General features: G+C 37.5%; 1 protein-coding gene across 5 annotated transcripts in view; it reads left to right on the top strand.

Annotated features, from left to right (window-relative positions):
• The window catches only part of STK38L (serine/threonine kinase 38 like), a 77,793-nt gene that overhangs the window by 5,944 nt on the left and 45,063 nt on the right, over positions 1-26,786 (top strand). For 2 of the 5 annotated variants that reach the window (XM_058558612.1, XM_058558608.1), the window contains one exon: positions 3,964-4,046. The exons of the other annotated variants lie outside the window; for them this stretch is intronic. The gene's annotated coding sequence lies outside the window, so the exon portion shown is untranslated. The remainder of the gene's footprint in view (positions 1-3,963; positions 4,047-26,786) is intronic. 5 annotated transcript variants of the gene reach the window in all.

Here is a 26,786-nt window from a genome sequence, read left to right as displayed (position 1 = left end):
CTTGGGAAAATTATACAGAAATAATTCAGCTCTATTTAGATTTCCTGTAGAGGGGGGCTTGCTCTTGGCGAGAGCTTATTGTAAGAATAATACTAGTAACACTTTATATGTATATTGTGCTTTAGAGTTTTATAAAACATTTTTATACATTTTCTTACTTAGCCTTCATAGCAGACTTCAACTCGGGTCTTTAGATTAAAAGCTGCTACAGACTGCTTGTTAAGGACTCTGCAAAATTAGTTGATGAGGCATAGTTCTTGCCCTCAGCAATTTTAATGCTGAAATAAGTGATGTAATCAGATGTTCTGACTTCATTCAAACCAATTAGGAGCAGATAAATATCATCATAGCATAGCGTTTTCTTAAAAGGTGTTATGTTTTTGAACTTTGAACTTCTTTGTTGGTCAAAATTGAGAAGTTAGAATTTTACTTCTGCATTTTAAATCATGAAATGTTTAAAGTCCTCAATTCTTGTGATTCAGGTGAATGATAGTTAAGTTGCTGTCTACCTCGTCCTGCACACAACTGTTGCATTTAACAAAAATAATTTTGATGAAGGAATGGGGTGGAGGGAGGACAGATATAATTTCAGCAGTGAAATTGAAGAATTGGGGATCCTAACAAGGGCTCGATGAGGTCTCTTGTAGTAGCACTGTCATAGGAAATAGGATGTGAACTTTGAAGAATGGATAAGTTGCAAGTATTCACCTCTGGAAAGTTGTATTATTTGAGAGATCAGAGAGCTTATTTAATGATCCATTTTTGAAATATTATCTTGTGCCAGTATCTTGTTTTATTAAATTTAGTTTTTACTAAGCTTTTTTGGGCATTTTTACTTAGTTGAGCATTTGCCCATTGACTTGCCCCCATTATGGAAACACCACACCATATTTGCCCTTCATAATTTTTCTGCATTTCTCAGCAGAGACTGGTTGTCTGGTTTATAGCATTAGAGAGTTGCCTTTTGTTGTGTTTTTACAATAGAGATCCATTTCATTTGGACACATCTTTCCAATCTGGTTGAGGATGTTCTCCATATGTCCACTATTATCTAGCCAAACAGAATAGAATTTTTCTATTTTTGTGGCTAGAGTGGAAAAATTTCAGTCTTGAATTGCATGTATTTGACCCACTGATATTCTTAATCCTGGCAAATCCTAGAGGAATCACAGATTCATGATGTTTTAGTGAGGTTAATCATCATCATTCAACATTTATCAACTATTTGCAGGGTGCCGTAATAGGTACCATGGCAAAATAGAGACGAGTAAAATGTCTTGTCCTTCTGTTTAGAAAGGTTCAATCCAGTGAGAGACATAATATATGAGTACAAATAACTAATTCAAACAGAAAGTGATAAGCAAGTAACAGGGCACTGCGGGAGCAGAGGAAGGAGAGGTTGCTTCTGTCTGGATAGATTAGGAAGGCTTCCTATATAAAGTGAAATATGAATTGATCATTTAAGAATGAAGGACATGGGGCTGGCCTGGTGGCGTAGTGGTAGTGGTTAAGTGTGTGCACTCTGCTGCGGCAGCCCGGGGTTCACAGGTTTGGATCCTGGGCACGCATTGACGCACCGCTTGTCAAGCCATGCTGTGGCAGTGTCCCATATAAAGTAGAGGAAGATGGGCACGGATGTTAGCCCAGGGCCAATCTTACTCAGCAAAAAGAGGAGGATTGGCATTGGATGTTAGCTCAGGGCTAATCTTCCTCACAAAAAAAAGTGAAGGACATGCCAGGCAGAGAGATTCGCATGAGTTGGATATATCTCTGTAACACCTGATACATTATATGTTAATTATTTACTTCCCTCTCTGCCCTATTGGATTTGAGCCCATTGAGCTTACAGAACAGGTGTTTTCAGCTTTTCATTCTCTACATCATCAACTGCTCAACTTGGTATATTCAATTAAGGTTGTACTTTAGTAAGATTACAGTGGCAGTAGTCTATGTAGAATGGATTCAAGAGAAGGGAGACCAGAAATGGAAAGACCAATGAGGTGACTAATTTAAATAATCTAGGAGATAGATAATGAAGTTCTAAACTAGGTGGGATTGGAAAAGAGACACTTGGATGGATGGGTGTTGCCCCTTCATGTTGAGACCCAGGGAATTCTTACGCTCTGTGAATTACCTATGAGGTACATGCTGTGTACCAGGAGATGCAGTGATGGAAAGACGTGGTGCTCCCTTAGAAAGGAGGCAGGTGACTCCAGAGCTATACTCACAGGTGTAGAAGTAATTGCAATAGCACATAACTGCCAAAATGAAGGAGCAGTGAGAGGAGCACCTAAGGAAAAGGAGCCCCTATTTGGGAGAATCAAAGAAGCTTTCCAGGGAGGTGGTAGTGTTTGAGCTTAGACTTGAAGAGTGAGTAGGAGTTTTTCAGGCCAACAAGCAGCAGGAGGACATTATCGCACAGAGATGTAAGAGCCTGTTGAGGGAGCCACAAGAACCTGGATTTATTTTAGTGTTGGGACATGAAGCTGGAAGATAAGTGAACTTGTCTTAATAAAATAACTTTCTGTTTGCCATTTTTTTTATATTTATTTTATTCAGCATTAGCACCCAGAGCTTTTGTGAGGAAGTGTTTCTGTTGCCTCTAATAGTCTCATGGAAGGACCTCTGCTGTGCTTCCCACCCCCAGCCTGCAGGTGGACTGCCAGTGATCGATTGTCTCTTGCTTCCATTTTGTGAAATTAAACAAAAAAAGGTAATAATATCATTAGCCGGAGAGATAAAGAGAGAAAGAAATCCACTAAAAACTTTTTCTTTGATGAATGCCTAGAGCAACTAGGGTTGTTTTATAAAGAGAATGCAGCATCAAAGCATAGCTTCAGGAGCAGTTGACTTGAAGGAGAGGATTGTGGTGGGAACATAATTATTTACCTTTCCCATAAACTTTTATGGAGCCCTTAAAAATGTCCCAGAACTGTCATATCTAGTGTTAAAGTCCTTTTATTCTGGTTCTAGCCTTGATTTTTTTTTTTTATCTTCTCTAACTCTTATTATATTTTAATAACTTAGTATGACTCTCAACTTCAGATGGTGTCAGACATTGCCTCTAGTTTGCCCCCTCTCACCTTTTTTGGTCATTCAGAAACCTGCATCTGCAAATCATGATTCTGAACTCTGTGTGTGTAATCTAGATTAGACTGCTGGAGCTAAAAAGCACTCTAGTTTCTTTTTCACGTGTATTTTTTCTGTCCTGTGCATTGGGCCCCTGAAACAGAATATAAACTTGCTTTCTAAGGACAACCAAAAAGTTAACTGTAGACTCCAATTAGAATTATATCCGTTGTATTTCTAGATCAGGGGTTGGCAGCTGTGTTAGCTTTAGTGCCATTAGGGGTAATAATAAAAGTTTATGGGCGCTACCAGAGGAGAGTGAAAGACAAGAACAGGCCAAGAAAAAGAAGGCTTACAGAGTGGCAGGAGAGGCCTGGGGTGGAGGCAGGAGAAAAGGTGCCTGTGGTTAAAAGAGGGCAAGTATCTCCAACACCTGTTCCAGAGCTGTAATATAAGGTTAAGTTGAACTGCCAGTAGTCTTGTCTGAAAATATGCTGGGTATATTGTTATGCCAAAAGTGACAGTTTGTTTCAATCAAATATTTCTGTATTTAATTAAAAAAAATTTGTATATGTGTCTGTATCTCTCTGTTTTTAGAATTGAGCGGAAAGGGAAACAGAAACTAACACGGTTTAAATATTAGCGAAAATTATAGGTACATTTCTGAAATGTAGTAAAACATTTAAGACTTGAACCCATAGATGTATAGCCCCAGTCGGGCAGAAGGTGGCAGAAAGGGAAGGGAAGGGAAGAAGTAGGGACATGTGTTTGGGTAAAACTGCATTCTCATACCAGCCATATAACTGGACCCACAGAGGGACAGATCGGGTAAGAAATTAGATCTAGAGCCTGTGCTCTCTTATCCAGCTAAACCAAGTCCTCCTTCCCTTTCAGAAAACAACACTATCAAACAACAAGACATGTTAATTCTTGAAAGCGTTTTTTCATCATTGTGCTAACAAAGCCCAAGAATAAAAGTAGGTATAATTTTAGTTTTTCTGTAATGGTGACAAAGTTATTTCTCAGATTGTAAGAGATACTGGATTGAATTAAAGTCTTTGACTCATTTTCAGAGTTGAAAGATGCTATAGAGGTCATCTAGTCAAATTCTGTACTGTGAATTCCTTCTAATTCCCGACAGGTGGATGTTTAGTCATTGCCTAAATATTTTAGTTTCTTGCCTAAAGACAAGGAACTTACAGATCACAAGGTAACTAACTTTCACTCGCTTGAACGGTTGGTGTTCTCCAGCCTTCTGTCCCCAATCCTCTTTTCTTCTCACCTGTACACTCTGGGGTCTGGATGATCTCATATGCTCTGATATCTTCAGTGACCACTCTGTGATGATCACTTGCACATCCATATGTCTTGCTCAGACCTCTCTCTGAGCTGGAGACTCCGCTGTCCATCTCTTTCCTCGATTTCACCACCTTTGGTGTGTTCCACGGGTAACTAGGATTCAACTTGCCCAGAGCTGACTTTATCTTCTCCCTTCCTGGAATCTTTCTTGTGCGCCTTGCCTTTTCCAGTGCATGGCATTCTTCCCTATGTACTTGCCCAAGCCGTAGACCTGGAAATCATCCTCAGCTCCTCCTTGTTTATCACTCACATCCGCTCATTTATTAAGTCCCCCTTACCCTTGAATTCTATCTTTGCTCTTTCTCCAGTGTCAGTATCTTCATTCAGGCTCCAAATTACTGGACTAGCCACCTCCCTGCTACCAGTCTTGCCCTCTTCTAATCTGTCTTCCATGTGGCTGCCAAAAGGGTTCTCCGAAGACATAAATCTGATTATATAACTCCCACACTTAAAATTTCCAGTGATTCCCCATAGCTTCCTCCAGACTCCTTAGCATGGCATGTGAGTCTGAATCCCTTTAAGAAGTGGTGCCTTTTTGGTTTTCTAGCCTTGTCTTTCGTTATTCCTTCTACTCACCTCTCCACTGTACTAACCACTAGCTTTCTCTAACCTTGGGCCTTAACACTCTACTTTCTGGAATGCCCTTTCTCGCACTCTCTTGGGTAATTCCTGTCCTTTCTTTAGTACTCTGCTTAGGCATCACCACTTTCAGGGATGCCTTCCTTGACCTCTCACCTCTTGTCAGGGTTAGGTGCCCCTCCTGTGCTTTCCCACAGTGTCTTGTGCATATCTCTTTCATGACATTTTTTATGTCCTAAAACACAGTCATAGCTAACATTGTGAGCATTTACCATGTGCCAAAACTTATTGAAAAGTTACTATGTGCTAGGAATGGAACAGTGTTAATTGGAAAGTTTTTCCTTATGCAACTTTCAACTGGTTCTCATCACAGAATTAGAGATAATTTCATATTACTGCAAGAGTGCTATTTGAAGACGGCTATTCTGTATCTTCTCTGTTTCGGGCTAAGCATGTTCATTTAATTTTTTCAGGTATCATAGATTCCATACCTTTTAGCTTCCTGGACGCTCTCCTGTGTATGTTTTATATCTTGTTAGTTTTCTCTCTTAAAATGTATGGTTCAGTTTTAGATAAATACAGTTGTCATAAAGAGAGGCAGCACTTCATAGGTGTGGGGTATCTGGATATGGATTGTCATATTTAAAATAGAGACTTCACTTTTCCAGGCTTATAACTGTGAATTTTGTGTGTGTGTGTCCAGAAATAATCAGGATCATGGTTATTTACTTACATTTAGCAAGCGACTAAGAGACATAAAAACAAGAATGCCAATTAATGAATTTATTAATATAACTGTGAGCGGAATGGAAACTTACATCATTTGGTCAGCGCATTGTCACCCCAATAGGACAGTCTACATGGGAAGCTGGTCATTGTAATCAGAATGGGTAATCTTAATAGGGGGTGTCATTAAGCCATGAGAGCCTGATGGAGCCTTTCTTATAAGGATGCACCTGCCCAGCGCTGCTCTGGATATGGTCAGTCTGTTTTCACCCCGGACAGTGTTAGGGGAACTCGGGCAAAATCTTGCTTGTTAAATTCCTGCTTTTTTCCCCCCAGATTAATTTAACACTCTTCTATTAACACAGTCTTTCTTTAGCCAGATGAAAACACAGTTGACAAGGTTTCAGCTTTCTTAATTCACATTCTAATCCTGCCGCCCAGAAACTACACCCTGCCCACTTTTGATTGGACTTGGGTGTTCCCAGATATTTTCAGTCACACATTTTCCTGGAATGACTTATGTTGCTAGCTAATTTCTACCATTCCGTTTGATTCATGCTGATGTTACTCCCAGAGGGTGACTGAATTTTCAAATTATGAGGGCATTTACTTTGTCCCTTTGTACTGACTATGGGGCATTGCCAAGGATTGCAAATTTCTCCCAGGATGAGCTAACCAATGCGATGTCGAGTGTGGCATTCACCTTCCTTGTCCCTAACCTTATAAGTCTATCAACTCAGCTGAAGATTAAGATTGTGTAAACTCTGAGGTGCAGCCATTTCCCTTTTAATTTGTGTCAAGCTTTATTCACAAAAATCTTGAGTTGTTCTTTATGTTTGTAACAGTTTATCACAATTTATACTTAGCATTTGATTTTTTTTAATCCACATATAATTCTTTACCTTTTCTCTATTAAATTTCATTTAAGTTAATCTTTTATTAAAATTGTTTTGGATTCTGACTCTGCTGTCCCACTTTTGATTATTCTCTCCCGGTTCCAGTCATCATGACATTTTGATAAAGATATTGTCAAAAGCCTTATCCAGCTCATTGGTAATATAATTGCCTAAGCCCAGTGAGTCTTGCAGAACTTATTTATGAGCATTCAGAGTTTTGTTACTTAATCAGTTATAAACACATCTATTATTCAGGCCATTTTTCTTTGTCTTTCTCCTTTTGCCCCCTAAAAGGCATTGGAGAGTGGAGCTTGTTAAATACCTTTCAAAGAGTCATATGGATTATTTGTCCTGTAGATTTGCCAACAAGAGAAATAAAGTTACTTGGCAAGACTTGTTCCTCCTGTATCCGTGCTGATTTTTAGTGATCACCCATCTTTGTCTATTCAAAAACCATCTTCTTTATTATCTGGTTCGAGAATTCTCCTCAGGCTGGCTGGTAAGCACAACAGTTAGTATTTTGTAATGTCCATGTTCTTTTGTAATGTCCATGCTCTTTTGTAATGTTCATGTTATTTCCTCATTTTCAAAGATTGGGCTGTTTGTCTCCTGTCTTTCAGCCAAGCTCTCTGGTCTTCATAATTCATCAAAGAGTACTTACAGCGTTCAGCAAAATGTGGGTTCGTGATATGCGAGCTTGGTCAACTGGTGAAGTCAGAAGATTTGCAGTGCATTGGGGACAGCTCTCTTACAGCCTACTGTGTCTTGGGCTTCAGTTCTCACCTCCTGGCACTCCACTTTTGGCTGTCATTTTGCCAGGCTGAGGAAAGAGGCAGAGGTCCAGTGGTGGGATGCACACTGGATGGAGAGTTCTCCTCTGTAATACAGGCCTTGTACCCACCGATAAAGGACGTTGTCAAGTAGAAATATGTAAACTGTAAGGTAGTATTCAAGTGTAAGGTTTTTAAAAAGCAACACAGAAGTAGAGGTTTTTCTTTTTTTCCCTGTTATGTATTAACTACACCATTTACCTTAACCAACTTACCCAGGCCTTTTATCAGTTTTCTCTTCCAGACATAAATTCAGAAGCCCCTTTTGTAGCCCTTAATGATTTTCTTCAGTTCAGCTCATTGTAGGCATTTTACTTCCTGATATCATCCTGTGTTTCTTTTATGGGCATCCGTGTGATGTGTGCCTCCTGTCTTTTATCTGTGTCTTTTAAAATCTAAGTTCATTGGAGAGCTCTCTGTGCAGTCAGTCTTTTCAGAATCTTCCCCTTTTCTCTATTGTTAATATCCTTTGCAGTTTATAACCTGAACTTCATTTTTTTATACCAAACCATTTCAAGTTTTACTTTTTCTGTATGACTGGAATGAGTGTGGCCAGTACTGTTTGGCTATACCTTTTTGCCTGTGTTTTTCTGACTCATTCTCTCTCTCATCCTTCTTTCCTGGGTACTAGTGATGTAACTTTGGGAATTAGTTACTCTAAAACCCAGAATTTTAAACCTGGTATTTTATCAAGTCCTGTATAGCTGTAGAACATTTCCCTTCTTATTCTTTTCAGTTTATTTTCAGCTTATAATTTGCGTTCAACAGTTTAAAATGGACATTGTCTCAGGATAATAATCATGTTTTCTATTTCCTTCGTATTTTCCTCACAACACCTAGTAAAATGTAGGTATTTCACACAGGCATTTAGTATAACAGAGCCTAGTAAGTGTGAATTCTTAGGGGTATAATTCAGGAGTAATCCACAGTCCTTACAGTCTCTACAAGTCCTACACGTTCTGGCACCTCTTACTGCTCTGAGCTCTTTTTCTTACCACTGCTCCTCACTCTGCTCTTGCCACACTGATCTCCTCGCTGTTTCTTACAGACACACTGCTGCCTCAGGGCCTTTGCATTTACTGTTCCCTGTGTGTATTCTCATCTCCCAGGTTTTGATATCACTCTTTTTTACCTCATTCAAAACTTCCTTCTCAATGCAACCTTTCCTGATGACCTAATTTAAAATTTTAGGGGCTGGCCCAGTGGCGTAGCAGTTCCGTTTGCACATTCAGCTTCAGCGGACCAGGGTTCACTGGTTTGGATCTTGGGCGCGGACCTACTCACCGCTTATCAAGCTATGCTGAGGCAGTTTCCCACATAGAAGAACTGCAACCCTACAACTATGTTACACAACTATATACTGGGGTTCTGGAGAGAAAAAAGAAAAAAGAGGAAGAATGGCAACAGATATTAGAGCAGGGCCAATCTTCCTCAAAAAAAAAAAAAATTTAATGCCTCTCCCAGCCTCTGCACTTTCTATCCGCTCTCCAACTAGAATGTAAGCTCCATAAGGGCGGGTATTTTGTGTCACCTGTATCTTTAGTGCCAAGAACAGTACCTGGCACATAGTAGGTGCTCAGTAAATATTTGTTGGATTAATTAATCAAAGCTAGTTTACTGGAATTCTGTTCTTGAGAGCTTCCTAAAACATATGATGCATCTTCCCTTTTAGAGTCTCAGGCAGAATTTACTTTTCTTCTCTCTGAACTTTTTGTGATTTGTGTTCCCTAGTTATGTCCCACATTCCCATTCCCAGCCGTTGTAACAAACTTCACAATTGCTCTCGAGTTTCCCAATACTTCCATTTAATCAGCTAATTTCTTCCCAGTGGTCACATTTGTATCCAGAATGTTTCTTTCCCTATTTGAGAGAAGGAAGGCTTAGCAAGGCATTTATCAGATGCCTTGATTTTTAGCTGTGGGAGAATTCCAGCAGATACCCCAAAAGTTGAAGTCCCCATCACAGCTCTATTTCTGTGTCAGCTTCAGTCTCTAGCATATTCCAAGTCAGCAATTCTTTATGCTTCCTCTTTTCTACCATTGCTCTATTCCAGTTCTGAGTCCCATTCCATCACATCTCAGTGATGCTTGATGGTATTGTATTAACTTATTTGTAAAATGTCAATTTTCTTTCTTTATTTAATACCCATATTGTGGGCATGGGTACGCAGGGACCTAAGACCACATTTTTTTGCTAACACCTTTCCCATTTGTTTTTCTGCAACAAATAGTTTGCTAGACCATTCTTAATATAGTCTTTTTTTTTTTGAGCATGACCAGCTACTTTCATAGTTACAGTAATGTCAGAACTTTTTCTGACTCTTCTTCCATTTTAAGCTTAAAGTCATTTGATCAGTGAATCACAATTACATAGTGACTTCTGGGAATATATCCAAAGGAAATTAAAACACTAAATCGAAAAGCTATCTGCACCTCCATGTTCATAGCAGCATTATTTACAATAGCCAAGACATGGAAACAACCCAAGTGTCTATCGACAGATGAAAGGATAAAGAAGTTGTAGTATATATACATTGGAATATTACTCAGCCATAAAAAATGAGGAAGCCTGCCATTTGCAACAACATGGATGGACTTTGAGGGTATTATGCTACGTGAAATAAATCAGACAGAGAAAGACAAATACTGCATGATCTCACTTATATGTATGTCAATTATATCAGTAAAACTGGAAAAAAATCACGTAGTGATTAGAAAAAGCTCAGGATTCACCATTTTAACTGTGTGACCTGGAACAAATGAAATGACTTAAGTCCTCTAGACTTATTTTCGTGTCTGTAAAATGGGGGGATGGGGAGCTACAGTAGAGTAATGCCTGCTTCATAAAGTATTCTTCCTCTTCTCAGAGTTAAGTGATATGAAGATGATGATGATAAACCTGTATGTATGTAGGGTTTACTATTTGCCAGACATTGTTTTAAGAGCCTCACATGTATTAACATACAGTGTATATGGCATCAATGCATTTAGCATGTGCTCAGCACGCGGAAGCAGTGAGTAAATGTTAGGTTTTGTTAGCAACAGCAGCAGCAGATCTCTTTGTAAACATACTCATTTCTTAGTTTCTGCAAGATACCCTTCCTTGTCAGTCAAGAGTCTGTTACAGATACCGGTATGCTAAGGTATGAACCAGACATCTATGTACCATTATACCATTCTTTAACATTATCCAGTTGCTGGAAGAAACCACAAGAAGCCTCACAATTGTCCCTTCTCTCAAGGTGTAGATAATAATAATGTCTTTATTGAGAACCCAGCCATTACATATTGAAATTGAATACAAATTATGTCTTTAAAGTAAAATTTCAACTTTTAAAACTAGAAATGTTAAAAACCAGTTTTTATAATTTATATTTGATGAATTCCGTACACGTTTTAATTGGTTCAATACAAAATGAGTAAATTAAAATACCTCTTTAAAAGGAAGAAAGAATTTAAAAAATTTTTCTAGGTATTGATAGGTTAAGCTTTCTAAAACATTACATTTTCTGTGGAAGAAAACTCATCTTAAAATCATTGAGTAGTCAGTTTCTGAAGTAGCTCTTAATTTTAGGATGATATGGATAACTGTATGTAAAGACTCAGAATAAAACAGTTATATATGAACTCTGTTTTAATATGACACTGTGTCCATTTCACCCTGTATTAAGCAAAGGTCATATAATAAAATATAATGTAGAAAGCCATTGGGAGACTCTAAAGACCTTCATAAATATGGGCACTGCTACTATGCATATGAAAATATTTCTTATCGTTTGGTAGTTACCATCTCTTAACCGATAACAGCATAGCACCTTTTGAGTTAAACTCGGGCTCAGTGAGATTTGGTGATTTATGCAGTATCATCTTATGAATAAGCAGGGCTCTGCTTCGTCTTTTGTTTTATTATGCGGTTCTCTTTGACGATCACCCCAGTCAAAATACTCTTTCAAAAGACATAGTGCCTGTTCTCATGGAGATTAGAAGGTGTTTGAAATCCTCCATTATTACCCCCTTTGGAAGATACTTAGAGAACCCCAGTTATCATTCCTTAGAACTCTGTCTCTGTTGTCCCTGGTAGGGGACATAGAGATCCCTGGTCATCACTACAGTACTATACCTAATGGGTCTCCATAATGATGTGCTTAAACATAAGTTTCCTCTTATATCCCTTTGTGCTTGACCCGCCGAAATTGCTACGTTTATGTCAAAGAGAGGCTGAGGCTGAAGTTGATTATTTCTTCCTGGACCAGTCAACAAATATTGAACATTTTCTTTGTGCCCTGCGTCATGCTGAATACGGGGGGTGGCGGGTCGGGGGGGTGTAGAATAAGATATGGCTCTTGTCCTCAAGGAAGATGGAATTTAGTAGATGACTAACATACATACGTGAGAGTATGGAATTAAATGCCTAATTTTGAGATTTGAAATAAATGCTGGACAAATTCTGAAAAGGGAAACATAAATGAGGTTGGAGAAATCAAGAAAAGCTTTGTAGAAGAGGAAAAATTCACTAGGTTCTTTAAATACAAGTAGAGGAGAAAGGAGGACCGTTTTTAAGTTTAGCTATCCCAAGTCTTCGTGGTAAGGCATGTCTGTTGGTGGATGAGGGAAGAGACCAGCAAATAATGGAAAATAAAGTTAAGTAGTTAGGGTGGAGCCAAATTACAGGGTTTAATAAAAGCCAGGCAAAGAAGTTTAGATTGGAGTGGTAGAAAGGAGAAGGCTTTAGAAGTTTTCGAGCCTAGGAATGACATCATCCTAGTTCTGTCTACGGAGCAGTGATTCAGAGATGGGAGAGAATGGCATGAGGAAGACTTGCTCAAATGCTGGTACAGTAGTGTTAGTGACAGTGCGATCAGGGCCTGGACTGATGTGGTGGTGGAGGTGAGAATGAAGAGTAAAGTGGATGGGAGAGAGATTTTTGACAGAGTTTTTTAATGACCTTGAAACAGGAAAGAGAGAGATGAATTAAGGCTGCATTCCCAGCTTTCTGATTGGGAGACAGATTAGTGCATTGGACAGAAATGGGGCTACTAGAAGACTGGCAGTGGGGGAGAAGTTATGCATTTACTTTTGGACATATGAGTTATATGTAAGGTGTTTAAGTTGAAATGTTCAGCAGACAGCTAGAAATATGGGACTACAGGTTGGATGAAAAGATAGGGTGTGTTACTCAGGTGTATTATTTATCCTTGTAGAATAGTGCTTAAAGGCACAGGGAAGGATGAGCTCTCTCTGAGAGTTCAAAGACAGGTTCAAGGATAGCTTCTGGCACTCATGGATAGCTTCTCATAGATAAATCTGAAGAGATCCTAGTATTCATGTTGATTGAAATTACTTTAAAAGTAACTTTTTTCCTTGGTGATAAAAGGCATGTAATACTATTTTAGTAAATGACAAAAAGGTATAAGGAAGGTATAAAAGAAAAAAAGATAATTATTAACAGTACTTTGGTGACTTTCTGGTCTTTTTTTATGTATATAAAGGGATAGGAAATATATACATATATATGTATGTGATATATATATATATATATGATTATGCACTATATACACTTTTATAGCTTGCTTTTTTCATTTAACTTTGCATCATGATAATTTTCCTGTGTCATGAATTAACAATGCTTAACAATATTATTCTTAAAGAACTGCATTTTTTCATCATTTGAATTTATCATTATTTAATCACAGCTCTATTGTTGAACCTTTAGATTGCTTCCAAAATTTTTTGTTTCTTATTAATACCATTACAGTAAACTTCTGTGGAATATATACTCTTCAGCTGTTACTTAGATAGGAGTTCTCTGAAAGCAGAGACCTCTGTATTCCTAGCATGCAGAAGAGTGCCTGGACGTATTAGTTGCTTAATTAAAAAAGCAGTTATTGACAGAAGGAAGAAGACTATTAAATACTCAATTCCTCTTGCTTCCTTCGTTCTGATTCCATGTGTACTCAGGAACCTTCTATTATGATTTGGCTGTCCATGTAAGTCTGGCTTTAATGAAAATATTCGACATGGATGGACATGTCCAATTGGACATGAGCCAGGCATTCTTGTTTCTATCGCAGTTATATATGTCATTTTATATTAATAAATTTGCATTCTGATTTTGGTTGAAGCTTGATTAATTTTTGTTTACTTCTAAAAGATGGAGCTACCTTTTTGATGCTGATAAAATCAAATTTCTGAACCTGTAAGGCTGTGTATTGGGCCTGGGTTGTGGCAAATCACCAAGATAATGAATGCCACTCTGTCAAGAGCCATCTGAAAAAGACAGTCTGCTAGCCTTCACCTGGTAGAAACCTGTGGCAGTACCATGTTTTCCAAGTTGAATCCCTGTGGTACCCTGAAAAGACAGATGTTTGACTTTTTTCAAATATATTTTAGCATATTTAAGATACAAAGACATTGTGTTTGACAAATTTTTCCTTAAAAATATATTTCATTGCCATTCAGAAGTTAGTTTCCAAGAGGAATAAGTGTTTGCAAAAGTTTCTGATAGTGGTCTAATCATAAAGAAGTTTTAAAAATAAATGTGCAGTGTTTACATTTTCTTTCAAAGAGTATCATCTTCTTTTCCTATGGTAATAAAAGCACATTATGAAGAATTTTCAGATCCAGATCACAGATTCATTGTACCTAGGGAGAACTTTAAAAAATTAGAGAATTTCTCATTCTAATGGAAAAACCTTTTAACTGAGAGACCTGATTTGAAACATAGCTTTTTGTGCTGGGTACTTCTATTGAACTCTTCCTAAATCAGATAAGACCCCCTGTTTATTAGTCTTCCATGATTCTAAAAGCTACAGAAATATTTCTTTATCTTCCATCTAGATCTTTTCTGTTGCACTTTATGCCTACCTCATGTTTTGCCCCCAAGGGATTCACAATAAAGCTGTGTCTGTGTTCATACAATACGTGGAATGATGGTTCACTTAGTCCCTGAAGGGTTCTATTTGATTATGGATTTTGATCCCAACTGTCCAGGGTTTGGTTTAGACAGGTCAGCGTCTGAAGACTTAGATATCTGAGTACCTTTTACTGGAGCATCTCCTGCTCTCACCTCGGTCTTGGGGGCAATATTCTATCTAACATGGCTTTTGTGTTATAAAATGTTTCCCAATTTGTGTTATAAGAAACACAGGTCCCAAAAGAATCACTGTGTAATTCACCATGTTAGAAGATTCCAGAGTCGAAGAGTTTGGGGAATTCTCTTTCTTCCTTTGGAGATTTACTTGTTTAACCCATTATTTTCCAAATTTATTTCACTCCTAGAAATCATTTTCCCTCAGATAGCTAAGAAAAAATGTCATGTTAGAACACACTTGAAAAATGATGCTTTATATCATTACTTTGTTGTTCTTCTGCTTGTGAATTAGTTTTGCTTAATTTTAAAGTTTCAACATTTTGTTTCTCATGTAGATTTCTCATATTCTTTATCCTAAAGTAGTTACTTTCTTAGTCTGAAATGTCTACATTGTTTCAATGATGAATTCATTACATAGACTTGCCCACAACTCATCTAAAAGGAATAAGTTAAATTGTTTTTTTAAATTTTGAAGTGTGTCACATATGAGAATATAAAATGTATCTGTACAGTGTAAGGAAAAAGAATGAAACAGACACCTCAGGATCTTCCATGGAGGTTAGGAAATAGAACTTTACTAGTATTCCAGAAGCTCCCTGTATGCTTCCTTCTCCCTGTGGTAACCACTGTCTTAAATTTTATGGTAAGCATTCTCTTGCTTTACTGATAGTTTCATCACCTAGGAATATATCTCAATGAGTCAATATGATTTTTTAGGTTTGCTTGTTTTGAACTTTATATAAATGGAAACATATAGTGTATACTCTTCTATGACTCGTTTCTTTTTTTCAACTTTGTGTTTCTGAGATTCATCCATGTGGTGGTACTTGGTTCATTTTCACTGCTGTGTGGTTTTCAGTTATATGAACATACCACAGTATTTTTTTTTTTATTCCACTTCTGTTGATGGTCATTTGTATTGTTTCCTATTTTTTTTCCTGTAGGAACAATGCTTCTGTGACCATTTTTAAGCACTGCCCGTGTTCACATGTGCGGGAGTATCTTTACAGTATATACTTAGGAGTGGAATTGCTTGGTCATTGCGTATGGGTGTGTTCAGCTTGACTGAGTGATATCAAACAGCTCTCCAGAGCACAGTTACCAATATATATACCTTCACCAGCAGTGGATAAGAGTTCCCATTCTACTTCCTCAACAAAACTAGATAGCGACAGCTTTTTAAGTTTACCAATCTAGGATGCAAAACGATATCACGTTGGGGTTTTAATTTTCATTTCTCTGATTAGAATTGTAGTTGAGCATCTTTCATTATGTGTACGAGCCATTTGTGTTTTCTCTTCTCTGAAATTCCTATTTGGAAGTTTTGCCCATTTTTTATTTTGTTGTTTGTGTTTTTATTATTGATTTATAGGAATTCTTCATGTGTTAAAGATACATGTATATTGTTTAGAACAATGCCTGATACTTAGTAAGACCTATATAAGAATAGCTATTAATACTATATTACCATTGTTGTATTTCTTTATTTTTATGTGTTGCGAATATCTTATGGTAGTTTGTGGCTTATTTTTCATTCTATGATGCTAATGTGTTTTTTTCTACCTTAGTATTTTAATTTGTATAAATTAAGTTTTATACAAAATCTTAGATATGTATTCATAATCATGGCATATTCATGGTGCATATATTTCATAACCTATAACTTTTCAATCTTTAGTATTATTTTTGTTGCTACTGCTGTTTTCTTTTTTTTTTTTAACTCCAGGAAAAATTAACACATTTAATCCCCTGTTCAAATGACTAGACTTTTGCTTTTTATGGTGTAGCCTAGTTGTAGATGCATCTGTCTCTCCAAATGTATTATGATTATTTTGAAGACAAAACGTTTTTGGCTTCATGTTTTCAGAAGTTTAATACTCATAACTTAGGGGCTGTCTGAAATCTGTAATAGTTACTCATAAGAGATCCAAATGAATCCTAAACTGTTATTATAGTTGAGTCCTTGTGATGTTAAATCACAAGTTCTTTGGAAGATGTAACTTGCTGACCAAACTGTCAGTATATATATATTTTTTTTAGCTTAGTAGTAGATCAGAGATCTAGTTATCTTTTGATAGATTTTTCTACATACTGAAAGGATGGCAAAGGTGACATGTTAATAGTATAATTGTCAAGTTAGCAACAGTGATGATAGCAATAATAATGATAATAATTTCTTCAAATTGACTATTTGTTATGTGTCAGCTACTGTTCTAAATGCATAATATGTATTAACTCACAAGAATCTCTTTGACTGATGTGAAAACCAAGGCTCAGACAGATGCATTAACTTCTGTAAGATCACACAGCTAGCAAGAGTGGAATCAGGGATTCAAATTCAGGCAATATAGTTGCAGGGCCTTAGACATAGAGACATAAGACATTTATCAACTTGGTATCTGAAGAAGTATTAAAGCTTTTTTAATTTTAAAAGAATTCACCTAAAATTCTGTTTTGTGTTTTAATGTGATGGAGACAGAATGGGAAACGTTTTCAGGTGGGTGGATGGGATCAGGTACTTTGAAGGTCGGAGCAGAGCTTGGAACTGGAGTTGCCTGGTGTGTCAGCTTCCACTGTGAACAGCTTTGCATCTTTGTGAGTGGATGATGGCCTGTAAAAAGTTTCAGGAAACTCAGTCCCCCATATGCCATAGTCAACTATTTGGACAGTAGTCAGGGAGAATGGTTTTAAAAATTACCACAGAGGGCTCCAGCTGATTTTTGAGCTTGGGTAGTTACTATCCAGTTGAGACAGAGCTCTCCTACTGGATTGCAGTGTAGGAACTCTTACACAACTATTTTGGAAATAGCTATCATATATGAAAAGTGTCCACTCATTAACTTTAGGTTAAGAGAATTTTCCTCCTCATAATCTTTATTTTGGATTTAAAACATTCTCATTGGTTCATGAAGCAATTTTCTTTAGGTTGCTTTACTGCGTTGGCTATTGGCTGTTTTCAGATATAATTTTCACTCAGCTGTGGTTTCTTTATTCATTTAGCTATAGATTAACTACTTAAGTGAATTAAGGTCAGTGCATTTACTCTAAAAATTATAGGGTTAAAATGCTAAGCAAAAAGAATGAAACAGGTTATAGCTTCTTACCCATTCTGTTTTGACTAGAATTAACTGAGTTGGAACGATCATGTATAGGAAAGGTAGTTAGTACGGAGGTGATCCACTGGAGGGTATTATGCTGATGACTCAGCCAGGGTGTGTATCTTAATGGAAAAGTTTTAGATCTTTGCTATGCGATTTAAATATTATGCTTTTTCCTCTATTGCTTCCCCCTCAAGGAAGGACTAGGAAGGTAGCTCTTTTCCCTTGTATGGTCATAATAAAGGATGCAAATTAGTTAGCTGCATTCAAGGCATCACACAGATTGAATTCCATATTTGTCTTGGAGGGAAGTCCAGACTTCTGTTTGGGGTGATTGAATCTGTACTTTGTGAGACTGGGTGCAACTTCCTTGTATTCAAGGGCAGGATCATCTTGTCAACAGCCAAATGCCTTACGAGATTCAAGTCACTTAGAAGAAATGAGCCCCCCAAATACGGTTTGTTTTTAATGTTTCTCTCTCCCCTCTCCACTCCCAGCCCCTCACTCCCCCTGAGGCAATGCATCAGAGAAATATTGCACCTGCTTGGCATTAGATTCTGTGAGGATTAATTGGAGACATTGTTTTCTCTGTGGGTTAAGGACAGAAAATTGCTCTTTAACCTTTTCCCAAGTCTCTGATAAGTATTGAAAACTGGCAGTTGAATGTGGGCTATAAAAGAAACACATAAATATTGGGAAACAAAAATAAATGGACACGTTAGAAATCTGAAAAGCATTATTTTCTAAATTAGCTCCTCTTATGATTTGAGTTAAAGGTGGCCTTGGTATGTCAAAAAGAAACTTTACTGTTTTTTTTTTTTTCCCCAGAACCTCATGACCTTTACGTTATGTTGACAAAGCCATTCTGTGTTTGATTTTTTTAAAACAAGGGTGGGGATTTTATACATTGCTGATTCCCGTGGAGTGGTTTATGGTAGAGGCTCTGATAGGAGCCCCATGCTGGCTCCATTTCTAAATGTGTGACCTTGAGCAAATCTTCTCAACTTTCTGAGCATCAGGTTTTCCATCTTTAAAATAGGGATAATACCTGCTGACTGACCTCCTGTGGTTTGGGAGAGGCAGTACTACAGAGTGGTGAAGAGTCCTGGACCACTGGGTCTGACAGGCTTGTTTTGGTTGTTTAACATCAGATGAAGACACACATCTTCTCTGAGCCCACTTGTCAATACTGCAAAATGGCAGTAACTTTATGTACCACTTCTTAGGGTTAATAGGAGGATCAAAATCAAATGAGATAATGTGTATAAAGTGTTAAGCCTATGACATGGCACATATTTAATGTTCAGCTGATTATTATGATTTGTATATTATTATTGCCAATAACATTTGGGATGGTATTAACGTTTTATAAAGTTATCGGCGTGGAATAGAATGATCAGATTTCCAGGTTTTGATGTTTTAGTACCACTGACTCACTGCTGAGAAAAATCTGAAAGTATAAGGAGGTAATAATGAAAAGATAGGCAGAGTTTTCTAATTTCAGACCAATAGTTATTGACATCAGGATATTGTCTAAGATGATCTACCTTTCTGTGCTTGACTTTGTACCTCTATTCAAATAAAGATAATGGTTTTTGAGGGAAAAAATATTGCCATTGTTTTATAAAAATTGAAAAAAAAGGCCACATGGTTTGTGGCACCTAGAACTTACTGAGCACTTCTAATACTTCTCTTAGAAATGCCTCTTTGGGGGCAAGATAAAAGGCACTGTGTAATTTATAAGGAAAAAAATATCTTCTATTACAGTCTGCATGTGGGGAATAGTCTAACTCCTAGATAAAAAGAACTTAACTATCCACCCCACTGTTTTAAGAGGTAACAGTGAGGATCTTTTGTTGATACAATGTAAAAACTTGGGGGGGGCGGCGCTGGATTACAGAGAGGCATAAAAATCACCTGAAAATGAATTTTCATCTTTCCTTACTTGTGCTTTTTATCAGGTCATTGCTAATATGGCCAGCAAGCAGGGAGTTAACCTCCTCATGTGGCACCGTTTGTTTCATTTGTTTATTACATCACATTCAACACATAACTCACTTTATTAAGCACCTACTATGTGCTAGGCACTGTGCCTAAAGCTGGTAACCCACCGATGATGAATCGATGCTAGAGTTTCATGCTGTAGTTTCTATATTATCTTGAAAGATGGAGGGAGAAATATTATAGCAGAGTACCTAAAATCTGCATTTCTAAAACTTTTGCTTCATTTGTACTTTGGAGAAGGAACTGATTACCTTCATTGTACATTAACAACCACTTACTCATGTAATTCAGTACTTTATTTTCCCTACTCCAAAACTCAAGATGCTACTATAACAGTATCCCAGGAATCTGTGAATACTGCCTTGGTTCACGCCCTCATCGTACCTGCTGGACCATTTTAGTTATCTCCCAACTACTAGGTAAACCTCCCTTCCCTTCTTTGTTTCCCTTCTCTGTCCTCCGGACACCGCCAACCACCACCAAATCTATATTTCCTGCTCCAGCAATTCATCTGAAATGTAAATTGGACCACATCATCGCCAGGCTTAGAATCTTTAAAATGCCTTCCTTATCACTTTTCCAGACACCATCCAAATTCCTTGGCATCACATTCATGATGCTTCTCAGTCTAGTCCCAACTTTCCTATCCAGTCTCATCCCCTGACACTTAATTTCTCTCACTGTCTGCATATGAAATTACAGTTACCTGCTCACTCACACTATGCAGGCCTTTCGGTATTTTCAACTCCGTCGTCGCTATCATTGTATTTACATTGTATTGTTGGCATTTGTTTATACATCTCTCTTCCATGATTAGACTGGATCTTGAAGGCAAAATTCTGCGTCATTTAACTTTGTATTCTACCCACGTGTAACACCGCCTGGCACATAGTACACATTCCCTAAATATTTGGCAAATAAATAAATAAATAAGTGAGGGATTAAAGATACTCTCTTGTGGCCATAGTGTTTCGTTAGTAACATTTGCAGTTCTTAATTGTATTTACAATTTTTTTAATAAAGTCAGTTTTATAAATCCGTATCTAAAAAGGAACTTAGATATCACCTCATCCAACCCTTTCGTTTTTTCAGATGGATAAACTCAAAACCAAAGAGACTGAGTAACTAAGACCAGGGCACACAGCTGACTAGCAGTGGTGTCAGGCCTAACCCTGGCCTGGCTGCCTGATCTCCTTGCCATGATTAGGCCTAACAAATTGAAAATTGGGCAAGACTTTTTAAAGCAATGATAGTTAAATCATTTATTTTAGTTTGAGTTTTTTTTTAAACTTTATTACAGAAAAATTTAAATACACACAAAAGTAAATAGGAGAGTATAATGTATTCCCATGTACCATCACCAGCTTAAAGTTTTCAAACCATGACCAGTCTTGTTTTGTGTATACCTGCACCTATTCCCTCCATATTATTTTGCAGCATATCCTTGATGTTATGTTATTTGATCCAGAAATATTTTAGCATGTATGGGATATATTTTTAATCTTTTAAATATAGGGTCTCTTTGGTATTCTGGGAAGTCATGATACTTAAAACAAAATAATGAAGCCTCATTGAAAACCCAGCTTCAGAAATCCGGCTGCCTTTCCCACTGGGCAGTGGTCTTCTGTGCTCTCTCCTCCCTCTACCCAACTGTTCTCAGGACTGTCACTTCCACTGAGCCCAACTTACTGAACTTCCTTGTCCACAGGCCCTGGAGAGAGTTGTGCTTTTTAATTTAAACTCTGTCAGATGGAGGTGTAAGAAAGAAAAGAGATGGTGACGATATTAATAAGGAAAATAGGTAGTTGTTAGTAGAAATCAAGATACTCTATTTATGTATAAAGTTAAGTAGCTTTAAAAATTATCCATAAGAGGGGGCCAACCCCGTGGCATAGTGGTTAAGTTCATCATACTCTGCTCCAGTAGCCTGGCTTCACAGGTTCAGATCCTGGGCATGAGCCTACGCCACTGGTCAGACATAATGTGGCAGTGACCTACATACAAAATAGAGGATTGGCACAGATGCTAGCTCAGGATGAATCTTCCTCAGCAAAAACAAAACAAATAAAATTAAAAAAAATAAAAATTATCCATAAGAAACCTTTAAAATTCCTTGGAAACTATCATTTTTATTTTCTCAAGATTATATTATAAACTTATAGTTGCAGTTTTTATTATGAATTATTATAAACATACACAAAGTTATAGAGAAAAATAAGGAACATTCTTGTGTCTGCTGTACAAATCTTAATATTTTGCCATATTTGCCTTGGGTTTTGTTTAAGTAACAAACATGACAGATACAGTTTGAGATGCCATTGTAGTCCTTCCTTTCCCTCCCTCCCCAGAAATAACCGTTATCCTGGATTTAGGATTTTTATTGTTCCACGGCATGCATAACCTTATGTTGGGTAGTGTCTTACCTTTTATAAAGCAATTTTACCTCTTCCGTTTGATCTTCACAACTCTTTTTTTTTTTTTTGTGAGGAAGATTAGTCCTGAGCTAACATATGTTGCCAATCCTCTTTTTGCTGAGGAAGATTGGCCCTGGGCTAACACCCGTGCCCATCTTCCTTTACTTTATATGAGACACCACCATAGCATGGCTTGACAAGCCCTGCGTTGGTCCTCGCCCAGTATCCGAACCTGCAAACCCTGGGCTGCCAAAGCAGAGCGTGAGAATTTAACTGCTATGCCACTGGGCTGGCCCCCTGATCTTCACAGCTCTTAAAGTATGTAGGGAACTATATGGAGTATTTATTTCACTTCTAAAAATGTACAACCCGCCAAATTATCCCAATTTCACTTAATAAAATCTATAGGATGTGAAGTGAAGTACTGTTATATGATTTACAATGTATCTCATTGGAAATAGAGTTCTGAAGTTTGTGTGTGAAAACTTCACATCTTGCTGTGTTGTCTGCCTAGTTACAGTACTTAATAATTACCGTTAAAAAGTGTAAACAGCATAATAGGACTGAAAGGAACCTCCGCAGGTTAAATAGTCTTAACTTCCTGATTTTAGTGAAACTGCCTTAAAACCAACTTGCAGGTAAGTTTTCTAACTCATTTTCAAAGAAGATACGCTGCCTAAGTAATGCTTACTGGCATGACAGATTGGTAAAGACGTCACGGAGATGTCTTGCTTGCATTATCTAACAATGCTTTAAAAATTAAATAACCATAGACTTTGCATATGATTTAAATTTTAACAGTTTCCACCCCAATTCCCCCAACCATCATTCCCAGCTATGTTTAGCATTGTTTTTTTTTGCTCCTTGGAAGGAGCTACAGTGCTCATCCTGTTTATTCAATTTAAAAAATTGAAAATTTTTTTAAAAAATTTATTTTTTTAAAAAATAAATCTAGTGCTGGTAAAAATTTCTGACTGAGTAATTTTGGACAGAACTACCTCTTTCCACAAATAGATGAGCCCACACACTAGGTCTTCTGAGTGAACTAGTAAATTTCCTTGATGTCAGGAAACTGAGTGGAGGTTTTGTGCATGCAAGTCCTGTGGAATAGGGACTTTTCAGGCCAAGTACAAGGGGATTAAGATCAGATTCTGGCATTGAATAGCCCCCTGAGCCAGGAAACGTTTGAGGATTTCCTGTTGGGGTAATGTGGTCCTGGCCAGGTTTACATGTATCGCCTGGCGTAGCTGCTGCAAGGACAGTGAGAGATGCTTGCTTGTGGGATCTCGGCCCTTCTATGAGGTGCTGTATGTGTGGATCAGTCTTGATTTATAAACCAAGTTGAGATCATCACTGTGTTTCTTCATATGGGCTTCTAAATAGCTGTCATTAAATTTTGATTACCACTAGGCATTCAATTAAGCTAGAGCTGAACTGCCCAGTTTATTAGTTTTTATCAGGCACTGCAGCCACACTGACCTGTCCCTGTTCTGAAGCCCTGCTTATATCAGAAAGGCCCACCCAGGCTTATTTGTCCCATGCACTAATTGTTTTTGTGGGTTAGTCTCACTTTTTTCAACAATATTATAGGATCTTAGAGTGCTCATATCATCTCTCTTACTATTTGGGTCTCTCCCTACTAGCTAGCATACTGTCTGGTATATGACAGGTGCTAATGATTCCAATTATTTGAAAACCAGTGGAACTATTAGCTTAGCTCTTTCTTCTAGTTTTCTGTCTTTGGTCACACTGAAACCTTAACTGTCTTGCAAACACCACTGTGAATATTGTTGGTGTTTGCAAGACAGTTGCAATTGAATATCTTATTTTGTTTTCTATAATCAATAACTGTAAGTTTGGATGCAGCTTTTTAAAAGGGACTTTAAAAAACCTTAACCTTCAGTTTGGATATTTGTTCCCCTGGTGGCGGAAATACCTTGGCAAAGAAACTAAATCAAAATGGTAATTTTAAGCCCAAGGCTAAGGCTGGGTTAGTTTAAATCATGCTTTTTCCTTTTTTCAAAAAGAGGATACCCAGTCAAAGTCCCAACAGTATTTTTTTTTAATTAATTAATTTTTTTATTGATGTTTTAATAGTTTTTAACATTGTGAAATTTTGAGTTGTACATTTTTGTTTGTCCATCACCATATATATGTCTCCCTTCACCCCTTGTGCCCACCCCCCACCCCCATTGCCCCTGGTATAACCACAATACAGTTTTCTCTGTCTGTGTGTTGGTTTATATTCCACATATGAGTGAGATCATACAGTGTTTGTTTTTCTCTTTCTGGCTATTTCACTTAACATAATACCCTCCAGGCCCATCCATGTTGTTGCAAATGGGAGGATTTTATCTTTTTTTCTGGCTGAGTAGTATTCCATTGTATATATATACCACATTTTCTTGATCCAGTCGTCAGTTGAGGGACACTTAGGTTGCTTCCACTTCTTGGCTATAGTGAATAATGCTGCAGTGAACATAGGAGTGCATAAGCCTCTTTGGATTGTTGATTTCAGGTTCGTTGGATAGATTCCCAGTTGCCAACAGTATTTTTAATTGAACTTTACAAGCAGATTTAAAAATTCACATGAAAGAATTTGTAAGAATTTTGGGAGGAAACGAAAGAAAAGAGAAGAGGCTTGTCTAACCTGATGTCAAATTATATTTTACAGCTCTGAAAATAAAATAGTTTGGTTTAGGTGTGAGAATTGATAGATAGATGGATAGATAGATAGATAGATTAATGGAACAAAGTAGAGTTTCAAAATGGACTATTACCAGGTGGTTATCCAGTGCAGAAGTTCTATAGTAGCTCAGACTACTGCTCCTAAGTCTTAGTGCACATATTTTTTTTTTTTTCTTAGTTTTTAAAAACTGTTGGCTGCATTCTTAAGTATGACTCTCTTCAGTTTTGTGAAACCTTTGGGTTTTATATTTCCACAAATTTTATAGTGGAAAGAGATGAGGAAAATACAATTTATTATAAAGAACTTGATGCTTTCCAGAGCTGAGTACTCTCTAAAGGGAGGCCTACCCGTTTAAATTGAAAGGTCAGGTGAGAGAGGGTGTAGCTGAATGGCCTATGAGCTTAGGTCCTGCTATAAGGCAGACCAGGTTCTGCTTACTAGTTGTGCGTCTAGGTTGGTGACTTAACTAAGCCTCAGTTTTCTGATTTGTTAATGTGGAAAACGTCTACTTCACAGAATTATGAAGATCAGAGAATGTCATGTACGTTAAACGTTTAGCACTGTACCCGACACAGAAGTGTTTGATAAAAGTTACCTTTGGTTTTATTTTTATTAATAAAGACCTTTAAAAGCACTGTGAAGGGTTTCTGTTTTTGAAATTCTCAGGTAGGTACTAGTCATGAAGATTTCAGAAAGGTAACTCTGCAAATCAGTTTCACCATTTTCTTGAGGGAGACGAGCAATTCTTCCCTTAGCTAAATGGACTGAAAAGTTAGAACTTTTGATTTTGCAATGAACAGGATCAAAGAAAATCAGTACTGATTCCAGCTACCTTTTTCTTATTTGCTGTGAGAATTTGAGCAAGTTAATTGCTATGGTGAAGTTCTTCATTTTTGTGGAGAATATGAGAACAAGAAGAGGGTTTGAATTCAGTGGGAGAGATTTAGGATAGATGTGAGAAGGGCTTTCTGATTGTAAGGCTGCCAAGCAGGTAAGAAGGACTGCTTTGTCACTGCTAGAAGACCTTTCTGTCCTCCTGAGGTTATTTCGGGGCTCCTGAGAACCCATCTAGATGCAGCTTAAACCTGAACTTCAACCCTAATGATGGCATCGCTTCCAGGATTCCGGCTGCCACTCAGTGTCGGTTAATCCCCCCGCTCATACAGTAAAGCATTCCGATACTCTTTTCCCTGTTTAGACTAGTAACTAAGGACAGCATAGGATATTTATTTTAAACAATCTGTGAAATAATTGCAAAAGTTCCCAACAGATTATAAAACTCTTTAAACAGCTTATAGAGCTGTTTGGGCAAGGGGGCAGGTTAAATGAGAGGAAGGTCAACACAGCCTTGTTTGTGTAGAAGGATGGGCGAGTTGATCCTTTTAAGTTTCTTTAAAACCAGAAATTATACAGCGATTTAAGATTTATCAACAATAAGTAAGGTGATTATGTAAGAAAAGACTAGTAATTCTCTTGAATTGCCTTTAGGAAGTTACGTATTTATTTTTGGCTTTAGCTTTGTTTAGCTAATTGAGTCTGCTCTAAAGGGTAGGCATGATGTTAGAACAATAGAACAATAGCCTTGGAGTCAGAAAGGGTTCAAATCCCAGCTCTACCACTTTCTAGTTGAGAGGTATCTGGCAAGTAACTTAACCGCTCTGAGCCTGAGTTTCTCGTTTGTAAAATGGGGAAATAGTACCTATCTCATATGGTGGTTGTGACGATTAAGTGAGATAATGCACACAGCACCGTCTGGCACAGAGAAGGTGCTTAGTAAATGGTAACTGTGATGATGACAGTGATGATCATGACAGTGATAAGGACATTGATTAGTTGCTTTCCAGAGAGTTATTATCTAAGCTGGGAAGCTTTCCGCTAAAGAGTAAATTGGCGTTATTTAAAAAAAGAAATTATATATGCTAGTCCAAATAAATAGAGTCCAAACAATAGAGTCTTAATGTCACATCTGAATAGCAGAAAATCTTACTTAGTTTGGAAAACTATGTTTCTACTTAAATTCTCAACCTCTGAGT

This window comes from Diceros bicornis, chromosome 17 (genome assembly GCF_020826845.1).
Source record: "Diceros bicornis minor isolate mBicDic1 chromosome 17, mDicBic1.mat.cur, whole genome shotgun sequence".
NCBI classification, from domain to species: domain Eukaryota; kingdom Metazoa; phylum Chordata; class Mammalia; order Perissodactyla; family Rhinocerotidae; genus Diceros; species Diceros bicornis.
This window is presented reverse-complemented; position numbering and strand designations above follow the sequence as displayed.